Source organism: Neltuma alba, unplaced genomic scaffold (assembly GCF_004799145.2).
Source record: "Neltuma alba isolate B1F8T4 unplaced genomic scaffold, ASM479914v2 tig00013370_pilon, whole genome shotgun sequence".
NCBI lineage: Eukaryota > Viridiplantae > Streptophyta > Magnoliopsida > Fabales > Fabaceae > Neltuma > Neltuma alba.
Window position 1 is genome coordinate 1 of NW_021637633.1, and position 6386 is coordinate 6386.

The 6386-nt window shown below is 36.3% G+C and overlaps 1 pseudogene; it reads right to left on the bottom strand.

The window, feature by feature from the left end:
• Positions 1 to 147: 147 nt before the first annotated feature.
• On the bottom strand, positions 148 to 2779 carry LOC114736746 (uncharacterized; annotated as a pseudogene).
• Positions 2780 to 6386: the final 3607 nt, after the last annotated feature.

The window sequence follows — 6386 nt, forward strand, 5'->3', positions numbered from 1 at the left end:
CAACTATACCAGATGTGTTCTTCAGTTAAATAAAAAAAAATGATAAAGCACGACACGTACAGCCAGAAAAATCATCACCATGATCCTTCCAGGGCCTTGAATTAACATCAATACTTCTAACGCTACAAACAGGACAGACGATACCCCGTGAAGCTCTACCAGAGCTCCAAGAAACTCTGAAGGTCACCTGAAATTGAGTGGGACTGTAAAATGTATACAGAGAGAAATGAAGCAGCCTGATAAAGATAAGTCGGCTAATTACAAAGCAGAAGATCTAGGATAAACGGCAATTAGGAGAGGCAGACTTCTATTCATAAAGATTGCATATATATATCACTTTCGCAATCTCATGTAATGATTTCCCTGACAAGCCAATCCAAACTAGGATATGCGAAGTACAGGATGAGAAATGATGGAGAGCAAACAGAATGGTAACAAGTATATACAGAGCCAAAATGGCTGCACTGGCTGGTATTGCATACAAGATTATAAGAAGAAGTATAATGATCAGCGGGAACTTAGCAGTCAAGTGTACAAAGAAAACCAGGGACTTCCGAAAAGAAGTGTGCAGTCTTTCCAAATTGAGAAAACCCCCAGCATTATTTTGATGTTGATTAGAACTTGACGGCTCTAGATGGCGAACAAGTTGTCCCCTCCGAGGATTCACATGGCTTGGTTGTCCTGCTGTTAAATGGTCTTTAATTGGCCAGAGTGATTGATGATCCCCACAGAAAGTTGAATGAGACTTCATTCTATCGCCATTCATGCTCTCAACCATCCAAAGAAGGAAGTAGTTCTTGCGAGGAAATTTGAGATTTCCCCGGTAAACCAAACGGAAAGATAAAAGGTTGCACCACGGGCATGAGATAAAAAGGGGAAGCTGAATGGGCAGCGTTGGAAATTTCACAACAGCCCATTGCAATCCTAGGATGCAGTTTTTACAAAGGGTGTGGCCACACCATAAAACATAGGGTATATTTTCAACAATATTAAAAGATTCCCAGCATATCGGGCATTCAAGCCCTTCCTCTCTGCTTACAACAGAAGAAGTCTCATCATCGGAGCAGTCTGAAGCAGACTGAGTTGGCTTTAGAGAATCATTTTTCAGTTTCACACTCCCAGCAATACAACTTGACGCAAAGTTCCACATTCTGAATCACAACAGAAGAAAGCAGACAGCATTACTCGGACCTCAACATGATCATTAATGATAGCCATGAGAGGTCACAAAACACAAGCCTGAAACATTTGCAATAGGGACAGGAGCAGATGAAGTTATCCCTAGAATAAAAGAGTGACATAGCACTCACCAAGGGAATAGCTTCACCTTCATATTGTTATGCAATGCAATCCATTGTATAGACAGATCCGATGCATCGGAGTTAACTATGAAACAGGGCTGATAGATAATTATGGCCTATGGGTTTGCAGAAACACATTTAACTAGGATAACATCATATCTCCAGCATCAACTCAGTACGCATCACAAAGTAGTTCAGGAAAGAAACTAGAATTCAGGAATCATTTAATGTAACCATATAAAATTTAAAGACAACCTAGGAAGCAGTTGGACTGTGTGTGAGGCAGTCACTAAATCAAGATAGAAAAAAGATGTTGATTATGAAACATGCATGAAATAACAAGTTAATGGAGTACAGCTACCTGTAGCTCAATCAGGTAAGCAATGAGAATCATGAATCAAGCGCTTAGCATACAGAGTAACCCAAACTGTCAAGTTACAAATGAAATTGCATCTTAGCAATAAAGACAATGAAATTTGGCACCCTAACAGGACTTATAAAACAATTCAATATAAGCACAGCGTGAATAATGAGTAAGCCGTAAACAGCGCATCATAATTGCGGTTGCTTAGGTAATAACACTGTAGTAGCAATGGCGGTGATCATGCCACTGGCATGGCCGCGATAAGGGTAGTGTTAACATGATGATAACGGTAATGAGAGTAATGATGAAGGAGAATGTGGCAATAGAAGCAGTAGTGGCATCAATTGCCAAGGAGTGTGCTAGCGGAAATGGTAGCAACGAAGAACGAGAAAAAAATATTTTTTTAATTAAGGAGAGTTATACAGGATTTCTTATCATGTCTAACCCCTCTCTTGGCTTTCTTGGGTGCATAGAATTATACAATGATGCGCAGATAAAATGTTCTAAATTAACGGCTTACGCAATTTATTGCGCAAACTAGCACAGAATAAAATTCGATCCTATTAGCTCTCTTATCTAGCCTAATGGCGCATCAAACAAAGCCTACTGGACGAAAAGAAAAGTAGAAGAAGCTCAAATTTGCACTCCCACCGTCGGCCCCAAATAAGAAATAAATAAACAAATAGAGAAAAATTTTCCCTCGCAACCAACCTACATCGTAACCGCTGCTTCTAAAGACCGGTCAAATGTCAGGTTCGCAAATATAACAAACACCCATAACTTGAACTCTCCGATCCAATTGAATCCAAATAAAAAAGGAAGATCATTCTCGACGAAAAAATCAAAACAGTCCAACAACAGGGGGAGATAAAACGACTGCAATCCCCCACAAAAATCCTAACGCGCAGAAAAGAATTCGATCCTCACAATCGATGAATCATAAATGGAAAATCAAGCGAGATAACTACAGGCTATGCAGGTGAGCAAATAAAGAGGCGGGAATGCAAAAAAGAAGAACAAGAACAAGCAGTACCTAACAATGGAAGCGATTAAACACCGGTTGAGAGAATTAAAAAATAGCTAAGGAAACCCCCGATACGTAGCCATCTGGTGGAGGTAGGCTCAGGGAGTGAAGCTGAGGAGAGTGAAGCGAGGAGCAATAACAGAGGATTGAAGGAAAGGAGGGCATATGATTGCGATGATGGGGGCTTCGCTTACTTCGGTTTAGGTTTGGGCATTTGTACTGAACGTGGTGGCACAGATCCAGCGCCAGCAAACGGCAGCCACAACCTGCTTCGTTCGTTTTCACTTACACGATAACGACGTCGTCTACTCCGAGGCTCAGATATTTTGGCCGATTTACTATTATTTACATTATTTATTTATTTGATTGGTTATTAAAGATAATCTCCTCAAGTCCTTCCTTTGGGAGCACCTCGCCCCCCTCTCTCCAGTCTCTACTGCGTGGCCTGAAATTTTGGTGCTTTTCTTTCTTTTGTCGGATCCTTTTACATCATCAAACCTCTTCCCTTGTCCTGTCAATCTCTCTCTTTCTTTCCTTCTTTCTTTCGTTTTCCGTTTTTGAGATTATCCTTATTTTAAACTGCCAATTTGACGCGTGGGTACAAATTTTAATTGGGCTGGGCCCAAGTTTATAGTACTCAGCTGCAAAATTTCTGGCTTAAAAAAATAAGTGAATCCAGCTCATATTACGTTTATGGCTTTTCTTGGGCCACATAATCAAGTCTATACGCAATCAGAAGTCATAACAAAATAAAATAAGCGTAGCCACCAAGCGTTTGTAAGGAGTTGACTCACAATTAACAAGATTATTTTGCTGCTGATATGAAGATCTTAGTGGTAAGCATTCTGAAAGTATCTCTATAAGCATTCTGTGAACTTAGAGACATATCATGGCTTTAATGACTTTCCAAACCCCAATTCACCTAAACTTTTTTGCATTAAAAAAAAAAGCTTAGAAACGGAGACTAAGTTTAGTAAAAGAGACTAATTTCATATAGTGTGATGAATCATAATTGAATTTTTATCAGAAGAGATGTCTGTATTTAATACATGACAATGCTTTCAATAAAAATTTGCGTGCGTCGGAAATATTGAAAACTTGTGAATGGCAAGCATAGGTTATTCAAGCGTGATGGGTATGATGGAATTCAATGCATCTTTATTCTACTCATTTGCTGGCATGAGTTTTTCATATTCATAATATTAAGATACCTTGAAATTAGATTCCTCGTTAAAAACGACAAAATTTTAAGGGTTAAGATGCAACTGTACCCATGATTTTATTTTCCAGATATAATTTTGCTCCTGATCTTTTTAGTGGTGCAATTTTGATCCTGATCTCTTTTTTTTGTTTGTGTAATTTTGACCCTTAGGGGCAGAATCGCACCTAAAGATTAGAGGCAAAATCACACCTAAGAAAAAAAATCAGGGACAAAATTGCATCTTAATTCAAATTTTAATGAAATGGACCGAAGTGTAGTTTTTAACTGTAAAAACTGGATTAGAATTTTAAACTGTTTTACAATTAAAACACGTAAAATTAAAACAGTCAAGTCGAATTGACATGAGATTGACCTCTTGTCCACAATTTACTTTCAGATGACCAGAATATCCCACGTTTCAATTAACAGGCAGTTAAGCCCATGCCCAAAAAGAAAAAGTAAAAGTACCCATTTGCTGGGATTTAATTTTAGGCGTTTAATTTATAAAGCGGATTTTTGGGGCTAGTTTCGTGAGTGAAAATTCTAATGTTAAAATTTTAAACATTGACAAAACACATTATGTTTAATTTTTTAAAAATAATAATAATTGATTTGAAAAATCATTATTTGAGACTAATTATGCTGCAATTAGTTCACTGCAAAATACAACCAAACTAAAACCTTGGATTCCCTTTTATCTTAGGTGTAAAAATTAAATAATTAATTTATAGAGACTAAGATGATTAGTTGTTTTAGTTATAATAAATGTGTGTTGAACTTTCTAAAATATTGTTTAATTATTTATGTTAAAAATTTTCCGGAATTATAAAAACCCCTTCAACATATATGATCAATAGGATTATTTAGGGAAATAGTTTTAAATTTATGAGATAAAATGAATTAAAATATTTTTACTTCTGGTCTTAATTATAAGATCTCGTCTGTAGATTACAAGCGAGGTCTTATAATTAGCACCGGAGGTAGTATGTAAGATAAAAATAAACTTCTCAACTGTGTTTAAGACCGAAGAATTACATAACTAATAAGACCAGGAAAAGAAAATCCATGAAAGCAACCAAAAGCTTGTACCAATTAAAGATAAAAATAGAAAGCATTGATTAGAACTCTCCCTCCCCCCAGCCTCTAGAGACAAATTTTAGCTGAGTAGAGGAATTGCTGAGACTGCTTTTTACGAAGCTCGTCCTGAGCATCCCACGGTGCTTCTGCAGAAAGGGAGTTTGGGAGCTAGTCCCCAGTCTATTCAGTTTCTTGTAATTGGGCTTAGCCCACTCTTGCAACAACAAAAAAATAACCAATAACCTCTTAGACTCAATGCAAGTATATATTACAACTCAAATAACGTTTATGATGATATTTATAGTTTACATGTAAATTACGAGGTTCTGATATTAACAAATAAATAAATAAATAACCGCGTGTTTTTATGAGATATGGATCATATTTGTTTATAAAATGTACTAACTTTGAGGGACAATTCCCGTCTTATTATATCATAATAATAACGAAAACTAAGTTTAAATCAAGCCCGCATGGTTTGAATATGCACCAAGACACTGCCTGCGTTTAGGCGTTTGGAATCACTTATACAAGCATGTTATATATGAGTTGAAGCAAAACTCTCCTTACATACTTATATCATATTTTATAAATTACAATTAAAAAACTACTTATAAGTCAATCGAAATAAATTCTTAGTCTTCTCCAGTGCTTTTAAGTTTTAACTATATTTTTAATAGAAAGATATTTGCGCTTAATGTTTTTTTTTTAAAAAAAAAAGGCACACACGCATACACACACGTACACACAAAATTATACGTACAGGCAGAAGACGTGTGTTTTGTACGAGTATGAACACGTACGAAAGAAGAACATGGGATGCCATATATTCATAATGACGATGCACAGAGACATTTCGACAAACATGCAGGCTACACTTGGATCGTTGTGTAGTATGTAGCATGATTGAAGTCACTGTTGGGCCACGGAAGCAATATATGAACAAAAATGGTTAGCTGGAAATACATGATATCGTGAACTCTTTCTTCTTCTAGTTGGCATACCCCTTTCATTTGCATTATTACGCTCCTCCCTTTTATCTGCCATCACTCCATTAAATAAAGCATCCAACTCCACCCTCTTCAATAAATTAAACCAAACCCTTCTATCGTATTTTTATCTGCAGATATTTATACGTCGTGATCAAATATCTATTCCCAATTATTCCTTCATCGATCTCTCTCATCCCAACTACCGGCTGGATATTGGAGACGGATCAAATATATGTGAGGTTTTTTTTTTTGAAAAAAAAAATTACTTTTGACAGTACAACGTGCGCATTAAGTATTATTCTCTCCAGTTATAAATGTATGAAGTTGATAACTAATTTATAAAATTAAATTAATCATAGTATTAGTTATTTATAAAACAGACAGCATTTGCTGCTTTTTTGTTACAAAACACACTTTCTGTTAAAAT